The 14938-nt window shown below is 39.3% G+C and overlaps 1 protein-coding gene across 9 annotated transcripts in view; it reads left to right on the top strand.

Moving 5' to 3' along the window:
- Positions 1-14938, top strand: part of NTRK2 (neurotrophic receptor tyrosine kinase 2) — a 363188-nt gene that overhangs the window by 80556 nt on the left and 267694 nt on the right. The window lies entirely within an intron of this gene.

Genomic DNA, 14938 nt, shown 5'->3' with positions numbered 1-14938 from the left:
AGAGCTACTAGCTTGAGAAAGTTTTGAAGAATGTTTAGTGGTGTCTTAGTTGCACTGGAGAGGAAGTCTGGTGGGTTTTCTTGTTCTGTGTGGTTTGTTACAGCTGCTACTGATGTCGCTCGTTTACTTGGAAGGGAATGTGTAAGTAGCAGGGAGTTGCCCAGCGTACACTGGGCTTGGGGTGGATCAGACCTGTTGCTGACATCTTCTCCTCTCCTTTTGTTGGTGCCCGTTACCCAGACTCCTAACCCTACAGTGAATGGGAGGAGTCGTGGTAAACTGGGCCTTAAACCTCCGCACCTCCTCCTGGCTCCTGCTTGGTCTGTCAACCCTGGACATTTCTTTTGGAGGAGGGAAGATATCTCATTCTCTAAATATAGCTAAGTCTTGGGAAAGGAACTATACTATGGTGATTTAAGTTAACCCCACAGCGATGGTTTGCAAAATGGACTTAGCATCACAAACTCCTGGAGGGCTTGTGAAAACAGATTTTTGGGCCACCCAAAGAGCTTCTGATTCAACAGGTCTGCAGTGAGCCTAAAAATGGGCATGGCTAGCAGTTTCCAAGGGACTCCGATGCCGCTGTTGCCTGAGTAGTCTTGGAGAATCACTGTCCCATGGGATAAGCGTGGGCACCAGATCTGTCTCTGAGGGTGATGGATGCAGGAGAGGTGTTGCAGATCAGACGTGCTCATTGCTTTGCAGACTGTCCTGGATCACATGTCCAGCAGGTACCCAGGTCTAGGCCAGACTTCTGCTTCCTGGGTATCACCTACCTACTGTGGCATTTTGCTTTCCCCATTCTGATCAAAGGCTTCCTTTCCCTAGAGCAGCGGTTCTCAACCTGTGGGTCACGACCCCGATGGGGTCGCCTAAAGCCATCGGAAAATACATAATGCATATCAGATATTTACATTCCGAATCATAACTGTAGCAAAATTACAGTTATGAAGTAGCCACCAAAATTATTTTTTGGTTTGGGGTCACCACAACATGAGGGACTGTATTGCGGGGTCACGGCATTAGAAAGGTTGAGAACCACTACCCTAGAGGCACTTGGAGTGGCTGGCCTCAAGTATAGATGTTTGCCTGAGAAAGCTATATTATAGCTCTTTCCCTTTCCCACTTTCAGAATTTAGTTTGAGATTTTTCCATCTCATGGGCTCTCCAGGGAGAGGATGTGTCTGAGTCCTTCTGGAAACTCAGCAAAAACTTTGAGAATACCATTCCCCACCCCAACTTTGTGTTGGAAAAATGACTGGTAGAATGACCTGTGAAAGTCAGCATATTTTGTGTAGCTCAGGGATGGTGGAGAATTAGGCTCAGAGGAGATTGTGCTCATACAGAGACTCTGGCACTAAGACTGAAACAGTATTTTATTTGGATAATTTGGGGTGATTACAGATAAGGCACCTACATTTTCCACACGTACCCTTAGGGTGTTCTTAATGAATTGTAAGAACTCTTTTCTTAATCTTGTCATAGAGCCAGCGAATGACTTTCTTCAGGCAGTATGTTTCACTCTCTTATTTCTAAACATAAATTAAATAGTTTTAAAAAATTTGTCTTGGAGACTCACATTCTTGTTTAGAGTAACTTATTTTTCTATTTTTAGTTACATGTCTGTCCGTGCCACGGTTTGAACAAAGCAGGCTTGTGCTGAGGTTATTGTTTTACTAATCAGATGCTGAGTTGATAATTTGGGGGGATAGAGTAGATAAGGCTCATGCAATAAGGGCAAAAAAACAACAACAAAAAAACAACAACTGCATAAAAAGTGGTGTTTAAAAATTCATGTAAGTTAAAAGTATTTTAAATGTTAAGGGCTGTGATTATTGCTGAAAAAACATATGTCTGAAAAAGGGAAAAGTATGTAAAAACACTATTATACTTCTTGAAATAGTGAGGAAATATGTCAGTTGTGATTTCTGAGTAACAAAGTATGAAATGCTCATAGGGTTGGCCGGAGCTAAAGGCTTCGGTTCTATGTGAGGCCAAAGGCTAATGTGCAAATGAGTTATTCCCAAATGTAGTTCTCGCTTTCTGAGCACCTTCAGGGAGACTCCTCCCTGTTCACATTGCCTGTCCTGAAGGCAGAGTGAGATTGAAGAGGGCTACCCGCCTACCCCTAGGCATTTACAGCTTTTTACCCATCCTCAGCATGGCACACTTCATTCTTAAGCATTGGCTCTTTCAACCCGTGATTATAAACTATAATGTAATACTATTGAAGGACCTGGGGTCACACAAACTAGAAATCTCTTAAAATCACAGTATGGCTGAATGCAGGCCCACTCCAGCTTTATGGATTCATCTGAGAATCCAAACATTGTTGATGGTGTTGCTTCTATGGGAGGGTGACCTCTAAATTCCAAACCAGGGACTTAAACCTAGACTTCAGAGTATAACCAATGAGTTGTGGTCTATTCTTGGAGATGGGTCTAGTGAGTATAAGCTTCATAGATTTTTTTCTCTGTTCTGTCGATTCACCGTAACCAAATGCTGATGGTGCCATCTACAACAGGTGGGCCAGACTGTGAGCTGCATGGTGACAACATTCACGCTGGTCTCGTTCATCATTACTTATCCAGTGCCAAGCCCAAAGTTGCCGCCCAGTAAATACTGATTGACTAAGCGAATGATCACAGAATTTTCAACTTCATCCATTTTAGTTTGGTAATTAGAGTACAATTAATATTTGGAGTACTGTACAGCTCACCTGCAAATAGTCAAAGGGAGATCTTGGAGTTTTTCTACTTTTCTAAAGTGGTCAAAGCCCTCCCTGCCTTTTGTTTTCAATTATTCCAGATAAGTAATGGTTATCCACAGGTGACCATTTTGTCCAGGAAGTTTTATCTTACATTTTCACATACTATTTTAAACAATTATTGTTGTTTAGGCTTGAAGGGCTCACTTGAGCTTCCCATTTTGCCATTGAATATCTTCCCTGTTTGCCTCTCTGAATGGACAGCCCTAGAACATGAGTCTCTGTCCTGCTCTGAATCCAGGAGAAGTGACTGATGGTGCCTCCTACCTTCATGTTAACCTAGAACTTACCTTTCATCATCACTTGATATATTTTAAACTTCTTGTTCTTGGTGCCAAGAGAGTACCAACCTGTTTCAATAATGACGTCGAAGTAGAATTTACCCCAGTACATTTTCCCCTACTCTATTGCTTTTTGGCCAAATATCTAATTCTCATAATTGCAGAAACCCCAGATAAAGCTCCTTTTTTGATGCTTGGCCATCTGTGTTGGGATCATTCATACATGTGCTTAGAATGGATGCATAAAATGTATAACACGCGTACCTAAATCTATGTCTGTACTGATACCCGTACATGTAAAAGCGTAATTTTATCCCTTTTCTTTTAAGGCTGTTTCCGATTTATTTTCATTTTAACTCCACTGCAATAGGCCAGAAAGGCTTTTCCAGAGCAGCTTCATTGCCCAAGGAACAGGCACCCAGGCCTTCAAATGCTCTCATTTGTGTTTAGCTCCCATATTGCTTCCTGGCTTCCTTTCCTCATTGAAGATGTTGAAGTGCCCACGAAGGGGGTTGAAAGCATCTGGGGGTGCAGGGCTGCCATGTATTCCAAGAGTGCACCACACTGGGAGCCCTGCCTGATGGCATTGATAGTGTGCAGGGCTGGAAAAAATGTAAGGGAGCCAGAAGGGTGGAGGGAGCTTGGCGCTCAACACAGTGGTGAAAACAGTTTTGGCCATAGGCATTGAGTTCCTTGCATTTCGTGATGGAAGTCCACATGGGATATTTGTTCCCTAGGTACTGATGCATCCTTTGTTTTTCTAGAGTAAAAGTGTAAGGGACCCCAAGAGATGCCCAGGAGGCACTGGAGCAGGAAGGCTTTCTCATGTCGGGGTGAAAGCCTCCATATTTTCTCTGCATTCATGCCTGCTATTTGGGCTGTCGATATTTCTAATTAGTAACTGACTGAACAACCAACTACACTGCTTAGGAATCCAGAGCCAGGTTTTCTTAAGTCCAAATTCAAGGCCCAGAGTTTAAGTTTTTCCCCTTATAAATGATCTTCTAAGTGTCTTTCAACAGCAACCAAAAATTTGGTTATTTAAAAACACTCATAAACATACTGGGGCCAAAACTAAAGAGGTTGAAGGTTAAAGTCTTGCTATGAGCTGAAAACGATTCTGGAAAGTTTAGGAGGTTGAGTGTAACAGATATTTGGATAGACTTTTAAAAGAGGGAAAAATGTGATTGAAAGCCAGAAACAGTTGTAGAAACATCTGTAAGGACAAACTGTTTTCCATATAACCGCCCCCCCTTCCTTACCCCACTGGGTTTTTTTTTTAAAGACAAATAACATTTAAAAATTGTAAGAGTTAACACATGCATCAATTCTTGTTTTTCACAATTTCAAGCACTTTAGAAATAGAGATAAAACTGGAAGTTTCTCTTCACCCTCCTCTCTCACTACCATTTCTGCTGTTATGGGTATTTTCTTGAGCCGTCTAGAATGCATATATTATATAACTAAGAAAATATATAGCTTCTCTTATTATGTAGATCATCAAATGTATTTACTTTTGATTCCATAAAGAAATTATAACACCAGCATTGTCTGCATCTTTGTAAGAGGATCAGTTTGCTTTGTAGATCTTCCTATGTCAGGACCGAGGTATGTGCTGCATTTTATTTAATGGTATTTCTGAGTCGTCTGGTGGCAGGCCCCTTGGGTCTGAAACCTGGCTCTGTCCACTACAAGCTGTATGACTTTGAGCGAGTTCCTCATCCTCTCTGGCCTCAATAGTTCTAACTGTACTGGGGCACTAATTGCATCCATCTCATAAAGTTGTGATAAGACAGAGTTTATGTGTGGGAAGCACTTGGGAAAGTTCCTGACATTTAGTAATTATTATACAAATAGTGACTATTACTATTCATGAGAAATTATGATTTATTTTCCTCTTGTAATAAACATTTACATTTTAATCGAGTTTACAAAAAATTATTTTAAATAATACCTTACAGTTAAGATAGATATTTGTAAATGGATTGCTGAGAGAAATGTGAGTAGCGTATATTTTAAATGTTGATAAATTACCTTGCAAAAATGCTTCATTAATTTATACTCTCACCAACAGTATCTTTTAGTTTATACTTTCATCCATATTGGATATTATATCAACCTTTCATATTTTTGCCAATTCAGTTAAGATATTTTGATTATTAATAAGGCTGAACATCTTTATTATGTTAAGAATAAGAAATGTTTTTACTTGGCGATTTACAGACTTATAAATTGTATACATTTGGCCTGACCTGTGGTGGCGCAGTGGATAAAGCGTCGACCTGGAAATGCTGAGGTCGCCGGTTCGAAACCCTGGGCTTACCTGGTCAAGGCACATATGGGAGTTGATGCTTCCAGCTCCTCCCCCCTTCTTTCTCTCTGTCTCTCTCTCTCTCTCTTCTCTAAAAATGAATAAATAAAATATAAAAAAAATTTTTTTAATTGTATACATTAATCAATCTTTTATTGGTGATGTATGTAGCTCACATTTTTTTCTAGTCTTGATTTTTTTCAATAGTATCTTTCGGCAAACAAAAATATTTACCTTAGTTGGAAGCAAATCTGTCTGTCTTTTCCAGCTTAGTTTTTATGTGTTGCTTATTAGGAAGGCCTTCCCCACCTTAAGGTAGTAAATATACTTTTTAATATTTCTTTTACTGGTTTTACTCTGTGTGTGTTTTTAAACTTAGGTCTTTAATCTTTTGGAAAAAAATTTAAACCTTGGTGAGAAGTACTTTGCATTTTTTAGAGCTGTATGGAGTAAAGCTATTTGAATGACTTTCAGTGTGACATTTTCAGAGAGACTAACAGTATTATTTTAACTTTCTGGATTCAGAAAGCTACTAATGAAGAGAAAAGGAAGTCTTGAAGAACTTAGCGATGAACTTTTTTGAGAAGTAAGCAATGAGCATTGTTGGTTCTCTTGCACAGTGGGTGAGGATCGAGTTCCCAGAGTATCACAGAAAGCAGGTTTTCACAGGAACCATCTTCCCGCCCTTTCCCCAGCTTCAGACTCAGCTCAAAGTATATCTTAGCTCTCTCTTAGTAGAGAACACAATTTTTAAATAATCAAGTCTTCAAAAATTTTAGAGAAGACATCTTTAAATAAGTTATTCAGTAAATAATTTGAAAAACTGGAAATTAATCAAAGGAAAAGTATTAGAGCCTAAGTATTTTTTTTCTTGTTATTTGGAGATGTTATAAAAAGTATTTCCCCCTATATGTTTGGGGGTGAAGAGCTACTGTCCAAAGTCCATTACTTCTTTTAGGGTAACATTTGGATTATGTCTGTCTGAGGGCAAAACGTGCTTAATTCTTTGCAACATCTTGAAAAGCAGTATAGAAATTTCAGGAATAGGCCTGATCTCCCAAGACAGGAAATTAAAGAAGCAGCTTTTTTCCCTTAACCTTGCAAGGACACTGACCTTGAACTTTTAAAATTACTGGTTTTCTGTGGGCATCCCAAAGCACAGTGTGGTTCAGGGCAGAGCCCAGTTTTACCTGTAATGTAAAAAGTGCTTGCAGTATTGTTTAAGGATTTTTCACATTACTAGTTTCACTAAAAGGTAAAGGATTCCTTAAGAAATTAGATTTTGTATTTAATAGAAAAAAATTGTTCCCCCTTCTTTTGTCCTCCATAAGTCCTGTAATGAACTCACTTTGACCTCCTTACACAGACCATAGTATGCTTTAAAAAGGATTTCCCAAATTAGAAAGCCTGTTGTTTTTGTCTTTTCCTTCTTTCTTTCCTTTCATCCCCTCCCCCCGCCGCCATTTTGTCCTTCCACACCTCTGTGCTTCCTAACTTTATATCTTTCTCTCTCTCTTTTGGTTTTCTTCCTCATTCCTAGCATCTGAGGTTGGTGGACAAGCTTTTCAGAATTTATGAAGAACGCAGATAACTTGGCTTAAATTCTAACATATGCTCTGATTTTATCTTACTTTATTTTGGGCAAGAATACTGAATGATTGTGGGAATAAACTTAGCTCTAAATCAGCAGAATTGTCATATGGTGATTCAGAAGATAGCCTGTTTGATACTTCACATCCTTCGTGTTCATAAGTTAACTCTTGCGTCTTCAAACCCAGAATCATATGGATACATGCTAACTATGGGGACTTATGAATCTGATTAGCTTGGATTTAAATTCCAGATCTTCCACCAGCTAACTATAATTTTGGGCAAAGTTTTAAACTCCCTAAATTTTAGATTTCTCTTTAATTAAATGAGGCAATAATATCCATCTCTCGGGTGATTATAAGAATTAGAATCATTGCTTAGTTTAGTGCTCATTGAATTAATTCCATGAGAGGTAGTTATTTTTCAGATTTATGTTATAGTAATTCATTATTAAGAAAAAGAATATAAAGAGAGTACTTTGAATTTACACTGATTCTGAATTGCCCCAAATGTATACAGTGTATAAATAGTATATTCAGGTTTATTAGTTAAGTTTATAGAAAAAAATTATAACATGTCTCTACTTTATTGGCATGCATTATGCATATAAAGTGGCTGATGCTCTTTAGCTCTTAAAAGTTCTACTCTGCAATAATTACTGCAAATCCTTAATTTTATTGTCCTTTGAACATTTTATCAGTTTAAATTGTTTTGGGCTTTATGAGGAATCTGTTTGAATGATTGATTTGGCGTGTACATTTTACTAGTTTCTTTGGGAAGGAACATTTACGGTAGGGAAAGAGTAGGAAGAACAGGGTGGGATTGGGAACAGAGCCCCTCCCCTCAATGACCATTAGCTTAAATCTAGAAAAGAGTTCATAGAGCCTTCTGTTCTAATGTGCTCCCCTTTTGCATGGAGTCTATTACAACTGCTCAAATAATTTCTTTTAACAAAAATAGACTTTAATTTGTGATATATTTATAGCCTACTAGAGATGAAAAGGGTGTTTCCTAAGGCTTGGGCAGGCAAATGGTGGTAGGAGATCTTTGTTTTCAAACACACTGACTTCTTCTGTCATCATCTGGGAACTTTATTGGTCTTAGGACAGAGAGAATGAAAGGTGTGTGTGTGTGTGTGTGTGTGTGTGTGTGTGTGTATATATATATTCTACATCCTAACTCTTTAAGTCTTTAGTAAGAGATTAAAATAGTGAAACAACGGCATTAGAGCCCCCTCAGCCCCATCTAGGGTCAGTGAAAGAAGGTAGGGGACTAGAGTTCAGGGGAGGGAGTGGTATGGATGGGGAGGATGTTGGACATGAGGTGGAGTTTGTATTTTCAATCATGCTTGTCAACTTTAGTAGTCCTGGCAAGACTCAAGAACAGTCAACCACTCAACTGAGCCTTTTCTACCCTTACTTTCTGGATCATCTATAAAAGAAAATTGTGTAAAGATTAGAAATAACAGTACTAGACCAAAAGGCATCTGAGGGTTCCCTCCAGCTTTTAGTATCTACCATTCTGATACAAAACCTTTCAAAACAATCACACACTCACTAAAAGTGTCTGCCATACACTTCTATTGCTATCCTTTCTTATTTTGATGTGGAATGATAGTTTTTTTTTTCTCCACTGTAGAACCACGGTCTCCTTAATATTAATATGAAGTATTGTGTCTGTATGATCAAAACTAAATAGTCTTGAATATATTTTCAAACTTGTGATCTTCTCAAAGAAGTGTTGCCTCTAAGTTATAAACAGAAGTTCTTTCTTGTCTGACCTGTGGTGGCGCAGTGGATAAAGCGTCGACCTGGAAATGCTGAGGTCGCTGGTTTGAAACCCTGGGCTTGCCTGGTCAAGGTACATATGGGAGTTGATGCTTCCAGCTCCTCCCCCCCTTCTCTCTCTCTCTCTCTCTCTCTCTCTCTCTCTCTCTCTGTCTCTCCCTCTCCTCTCTAAAATGAATAAATAAATAAATAATTTAAGAAGTTCTTTCTTGTTCAGTTGGCATCCCTGATGATGATGACCTTGACGTTGACTTTGTTTACTGTTAATTTGCATGCAGTATGCATCCTGACAGCACCTTTGACATTCCAGCTTGAGCCATGTGAGGCAGCCCTGCCTCACCATCTCTTCTTAGAATGGTGTGGGTTTCAGGGAGCAGATAAACAGCTGGACTGTTTTCCAGCTCGTTTCAGTCAGACTTTACAGGGTGGTTTTGCTATTTTGTTTTAAATAAATCTTCAGAACATTAGGTTTATCCATATTAAAATGCCACACACATTCCATAGCCCAGAATAAATAATTTCTGTGTTCTTTATGTGTAGCTTTTCCTCTATGAGTGTGGAAAACTGAAAGGTGATATTAGGTATATGTTTATTTGCAGAACTTATAGTGATTTATTCCTCACATTATATCTTGGTTCTCCTGTGATGCCGTCCGTGGCAGTGGATGGAGAGATAGCTAAAATGTCTAGGGTGGGATTGAGAATGAAGTAGGCACAAATCTCAAGCACAGTTGTAAGATATCTGACTTTATTTTTCTATAGTTCAATTAAATATCTATTTTTAATTCTTTTTGAACCAGGTAATGGGAATTTAATCTTCTACCAATCTGGATACTTTCAGACAATTATGGGCAATCAGAGCAAATTTTATGTTTTTTCCTTCGAATTGGGATCACTCATTCACTCACACTCACTCATTTCCTGAGGTTGCATGTCAGTTTCTGGGTGGTGGTGGAGTGTGTGTCTGAGGGAATATAAAGTGCCATTGCATTGGGAGGACGCATAACTGTGGCCATGGTGGTCATTTCCTCATGTTGATGGCTACTGTGTTGTCCATTTTCCCACTTGTCCTCAGCCATCAGTCTGGGTGAATCACAAGCATACCATCTTGTGTTTCTAACCAGGTACTACCACCTTTATATACCTATCTGAATGGACATCCTTGAAGCTTTAGGGGCACAAGATATATTTGGGGACACACACTGTGGTCATCTTACTTTATCACTCTCAAGCTTGTGATTGCTCTGGTGTCTTGGCCACCTTTCAGGTCTTCCCAGAAAGATGGACTCAAGGTTCTTCCTTTGAATCTCCAGCCCTGATGAAAGGATCTGTGGTTCTGTATCCCCCATATTTGACTAGGAGACAGGTTATAGGGCTCCTCCTGCCTGTGTATCATTTATTTGTCTTACCTCTGACTCTCTTATTTCCCATGGAGATAGAAAGAATATGAAGATAAGTTTTGCCTGATTTCATCTTCTTCCAAGTAATTTTGTCATACATGTGGATCTTGAATTTTTTCCCAACTTTTCATTACGAAATTTTCAACTTGAAGAGTTGAAAGACTATTAAAATGAACATCTGTATACTTAACACCTAGATTCAGCTTCTGATGAATATTTTTCTGTTTAAAAAGAAGTTTTCCACATCATGTCACTTCATTCTTAAATTCTCCAACATGTTTCTTCTAATACTATAGAAACAATATCTCGTAAAAGTACCAGCCCAATACCACTATCACTGTACTCCCAAAAGTTAAAACAACTTTGTAATAATAGATATAAGCTGGTTCATCTTCAAATTCCCTTAATTATTCAAAAATGAATAATTCTGTATTTTTAACTACTTGTATTTCAAACCAAGATCAAATCAAAGTTCATGCATTGTGCTTACTCATTGTTTCCTTGAGTCTCTTTCAATCAAGAATGTGGGCCTCTATTCTTTTTCTTCCTGGCACTGAATTTTGAAGAGATCAGTGAGTTGTTCTGTAGAATGACCTTCATTCTGCCTCTGTTTCCTTGTGAGATTCTTTCATTTGTCATCTATCCTCTGCATTTTCTGTGACCCAGAACTTATGTCTAAAGGCTTGATTAAATTCAGGCGAAACATTTTTGGAGAAGAAGAAGATCACAGAGATGCTATAGACTTCACATTATATCACATTTAGAAGCACATAATGTCAGGCTGTTATACTATTATGGTAATTTGGACACTTTTTTTTTTTGAGAGAGAGAGAGATAAACAGGGACATACAGACAGGAAGGGGAAGAGATGAGAAGCATCAATTCTTCATTGAGGCTCCATAGTTGTTCCTTAATTACTTTCTCATATGTGCCTTGACCAGGGTGGTGGTGGGATTCCTGCCAAGCTGGTTACCCCTTGCTCAAGCCAGTGACCATGGGGTCATGTCTGTGATCCCATGCTCCAGCTGGCGACCCTGTGCTCAAGCTGGTGAGCCTGTGCTCAAACTGGTGACCTCAGAGTTTTGAACCTGGATCTTCTGCATCCCAAGCCAGTGCTCTGTCTAGTGCGCCACTATCTGGTCAGGCAGGACACTGTTTAAAGACAGTGACCACCAGGTCTTTGTTAGTGTAAGTTTTTCCCTCTGCAATGGGTAGGTAATTTGCAGACTGATTGATAGTTTGATCTCTACCAAATATCCTCTTCTCCCCAAAGTTTGAACCTAATGGGTTTAGTATCCAGTTCTGATCATTTCCTAAAACAATTAATTTCTAAGCGTTGCAGGATGGTGTTTTCTAATTCAGTCATTCCTTCTTCATGCTGACTTCTGTAAAAACAAAACAAAAACAAGAGCATCCTGGCCTTCACCAAGGATTTCAATTTTTTAATTTTAGTTCTATCAGGTTAACCCTTCCTTGAGGCAATGGGTGGTCAGTGTGTCCAGCTGCCTACATTGTGGAAGGGTTATAACATTTCTAAATTATTTATTTTGAATGTCTCAAAATCACTGAGCCAGACATATTGTGGAAATTCTATCTTTTCTTATCATAATGATTAAGCATTAAATAGATGTAATAAATTTAATTGCTTAAGAATTCCATCCTGCATACTTGTGATTATTGGTAGAATCAAAGAGAGTAAAAACTGGCAAGTAAGCTTAGGTCTCATTCAAAGCCTTTCTTATAGAGATGAGAGCAGTGCAGCCCACAGAGCTTAAGCAACTTGCCTGAGGTTGCATAGCTGGTTTGTGGCAGATCTAGGACTGGAAGCCAGACCTCATGACTCCAGATTTAATGTTTTATGCTGTGGGACTAAGAAACATTATAAGAATAAATAAAATTTATTTACATGCCAAATTTATTGCTTTAGCACTAGTTTGTATTGCCATTGGCTATCGCTAATATGTATTGCCACTGGTATATGTCACCATTAGATGGTACTGTGTGTTCCTCACATCTGGGACATCTGTCATTGGTGGTAACAAGATGGCTTTAGGAGATACTCAGGGGCTAACATCTTTAGATGCGATGGTTCTATATTTTAATATTTATTAGAAAAAGGTATCCTGAGAACATATCCTTTGTTTTATGATATTATTACTTAGGATAAGGCTTGCATTAAAAAAATGAAATAAAGAAAAGTATTAGATAAATACTTTAATTTAAATTTTAAAAAGATTATTTGAGTAGGACTGTCCTAAGGCATTGGAAATTTAATATGATACAAAACAGAACAAAGTTTCCACCCCATGGAACTTAAACTCCGGAGGAGGGGAAGGGAAAAAAAGACAGGGAAAGAAATATAGATGTAATCTACAGGTACTGCCAAATGCTATAAATAAAATGAATGTAGGTAAGAGGAGAATAGTGAAAGTTTTGTTATTTTTAAGTATTTAGGAAAGGCCCATCTGATAAGATGATATTGAAACCAAGAATGAAGGCAGCAAGGAAGTGAGCATGCTTTATGCCTGAGAGAACAGCATTCCAGGCAGAGGGAACAGCAGATGCAGCAGCATGGAGGCTGGGGGAAGCTCTGCGTATTGAAAGAACAGCACAGGCCAGGGTGGCTGGAGCAGGGTGAGGGATAAGGGTGGGGAGAGCAGTGAGAGAGGTCATAGAAGTGACAGAAATGCATGTCCTGTAACGACTTACAGGCCTTTATGAGGCTTTTATTATTATTTTTCTTAGTGAAGGGTACTTGGATAAAGCACATAAACTGTGAAAGTGTATATACAGAACTTAAATGTGGGCAATGCTCATATATGAATGTACTTGAATTTATTTCTGATAACCAAAGATATCTTTGGGAGGATGAAGAGAGGAGTTCATTATACAGGGCTATGGAGAAGAGTTCACATCAGGTTCATGATCAGCTTCACTTCAACAGTATGATCCCAGCCCCTCCCAGTCTTCAGCGCGCGCGCGCACACACGCACACGCACACGTGCACACACACGCACGCGCATACACATGCACACACGCACACGCACACACACACATGCACGCACGCGCGCGCACACACACGCACACACACACACACATGCACACGCACGCACAAACTCCTAGTAGCCCCAAATGATGGTTTACAAAGTTTTCTTAGCCTGCATTTCCCCCAGCACTGTGCCCGCAGGGAATGCTGTGGTCATCAGTGACCCTGTGACCATGGCACTTGAGATCAGAGGGCTAGGACCATGCTTTATGTCTCTAGTTTTTCTGACAGTTCTTCTCATTCACACTGATTCTTTTTGTGCAGCCCAGTTCACTCCAAAGGCTGGGTCATTAGACTAGAGTTAATTTCATGGCTGATACAATTTGAGTCAAATTCTCTGTTTTTGAGATCTCAGTTGTTATTGAGAGAAAATCACTACTATTTGAAAACTCAAAGTGAGCCAAGACATTGTGGAAATTCTGTTTTTCCTCCTAAGGATGATTAAATATTAAGTAGAACCCATGTTCTCTGGGTGGTGTTTCCTTTGGCTTGAAAGACAAGGCTAGAACTTAATGAAAAGTAGGGAGTTTTTGAAGTCGTGCAGTTTCAGGGAGGAAGCAAGCACTTGACTTTCCTGCTTATTATCCTCCCGACAGATTACTAATAGCACTTTGCCATCTTGTGGTTTGGATTACTCGCCTTTCTTGAATCACCATGGTGTGGGAGTGGGGAGGATTTAATTATTCTATGAGCAGACATTCACATCTCTTAACTGCATTTATCTATCTTTATGATTCACTTTCCTTCTTATTCTCTCTCTGTTTGGGGACATACTTGATTGACTGCCACCTTTGGAGAGTTTCTGTTTCTTCCTCCTTTCTTCCCCCAGCCCCGTGTCCCTCTCCTCTGGCCCTGGGTGGGATGAAGAGAACCGTGTGCATCCTTCCTCTGTAAGACCTGGGAATTGGGGTTTTTTCCAAGTCTTCACTGTTGACATGTAGGTCTTTCTCTTCTTGAAGTGCCCAGTAATACCTATTTATTCTAGTATATTTTCTTACCTTTCAGCCAATATGCTTATGGGTTAGCAAATTCAAAGAAAATAAGTCAGATATTAATGGCAAAAAACATGATTGGAAAGATAGATCTGCCATGCACAGACCTGCCATGACACCCCTGCATAATGAAAATCTAAAAATGGAAAACAATGGCCATAGTTTTGGTTAATTCCAATCATTGGTGTGGATTCTTGGACAGTATTAATTTTGGTTTGACATCCCAGTTTTTCCTCTATCCAGTGTTTTAGGCTATGTATCAGATTCTCAGCAATTCCAAAAGTTTTCAATTATTAAGTAATGCATGGGAAAGCAAAGAATTATAATCAGACTCTAAATTCTCTTAAAAAAATTTTTTTTAGATGAGAGGAGGGGGAGATAGTAAGACATATTCTTGCATGTGCCCCAACTGGGATCTACCCAGCAACCCCATCTGAGGCGAATGCTCAACTTCTGAGCTGATGTGCTCCAAAGGAGCTATCCTCAGAGCACAGGGCCATGCTTGAACCAATCGAACCACTGGCAGTGGGAGGGGAAGAGGGAGAGAAAAGGGAGAGGGAGGTGGGGAGAAGCAGATGGTTGCTTCTGCTCCCTCACTGGGAATTGAACCCAGGACGTCCATACACCTGGCTGATGCTCTATCCACTGAGCCACTGGTCAGGGCTGAATTCTCAAAATTTATATGCCAAAAGTAGGAGAAGTCAAGTCTGATAGCTTCATTTTAGCACTTATTTTAGCAAATGTTTCACCTTGAAATGATAGTTC

The sequence above is a fragment of the Saccopteryx bilineata genome, chromosome 2 (genome assembly GCF_036850765.1).
Source record: "Saccopteryx bilineata isolate mSacBil1 chromosome 2, mSacBil1_pri_phased_curated, whole genome shotgun sequence".
NCBI lineage: Eukaryota > Metazoa > Chordata > Mammalia > Chiroptera > Emballonuridae > Saccopteryx > Saccopteryx bilineata.
The sequence above is the reverse complement of the archived record's forward strand: the minus strand, read 5'-3'. Positions and strand labels throughout refer to the sequence as shown.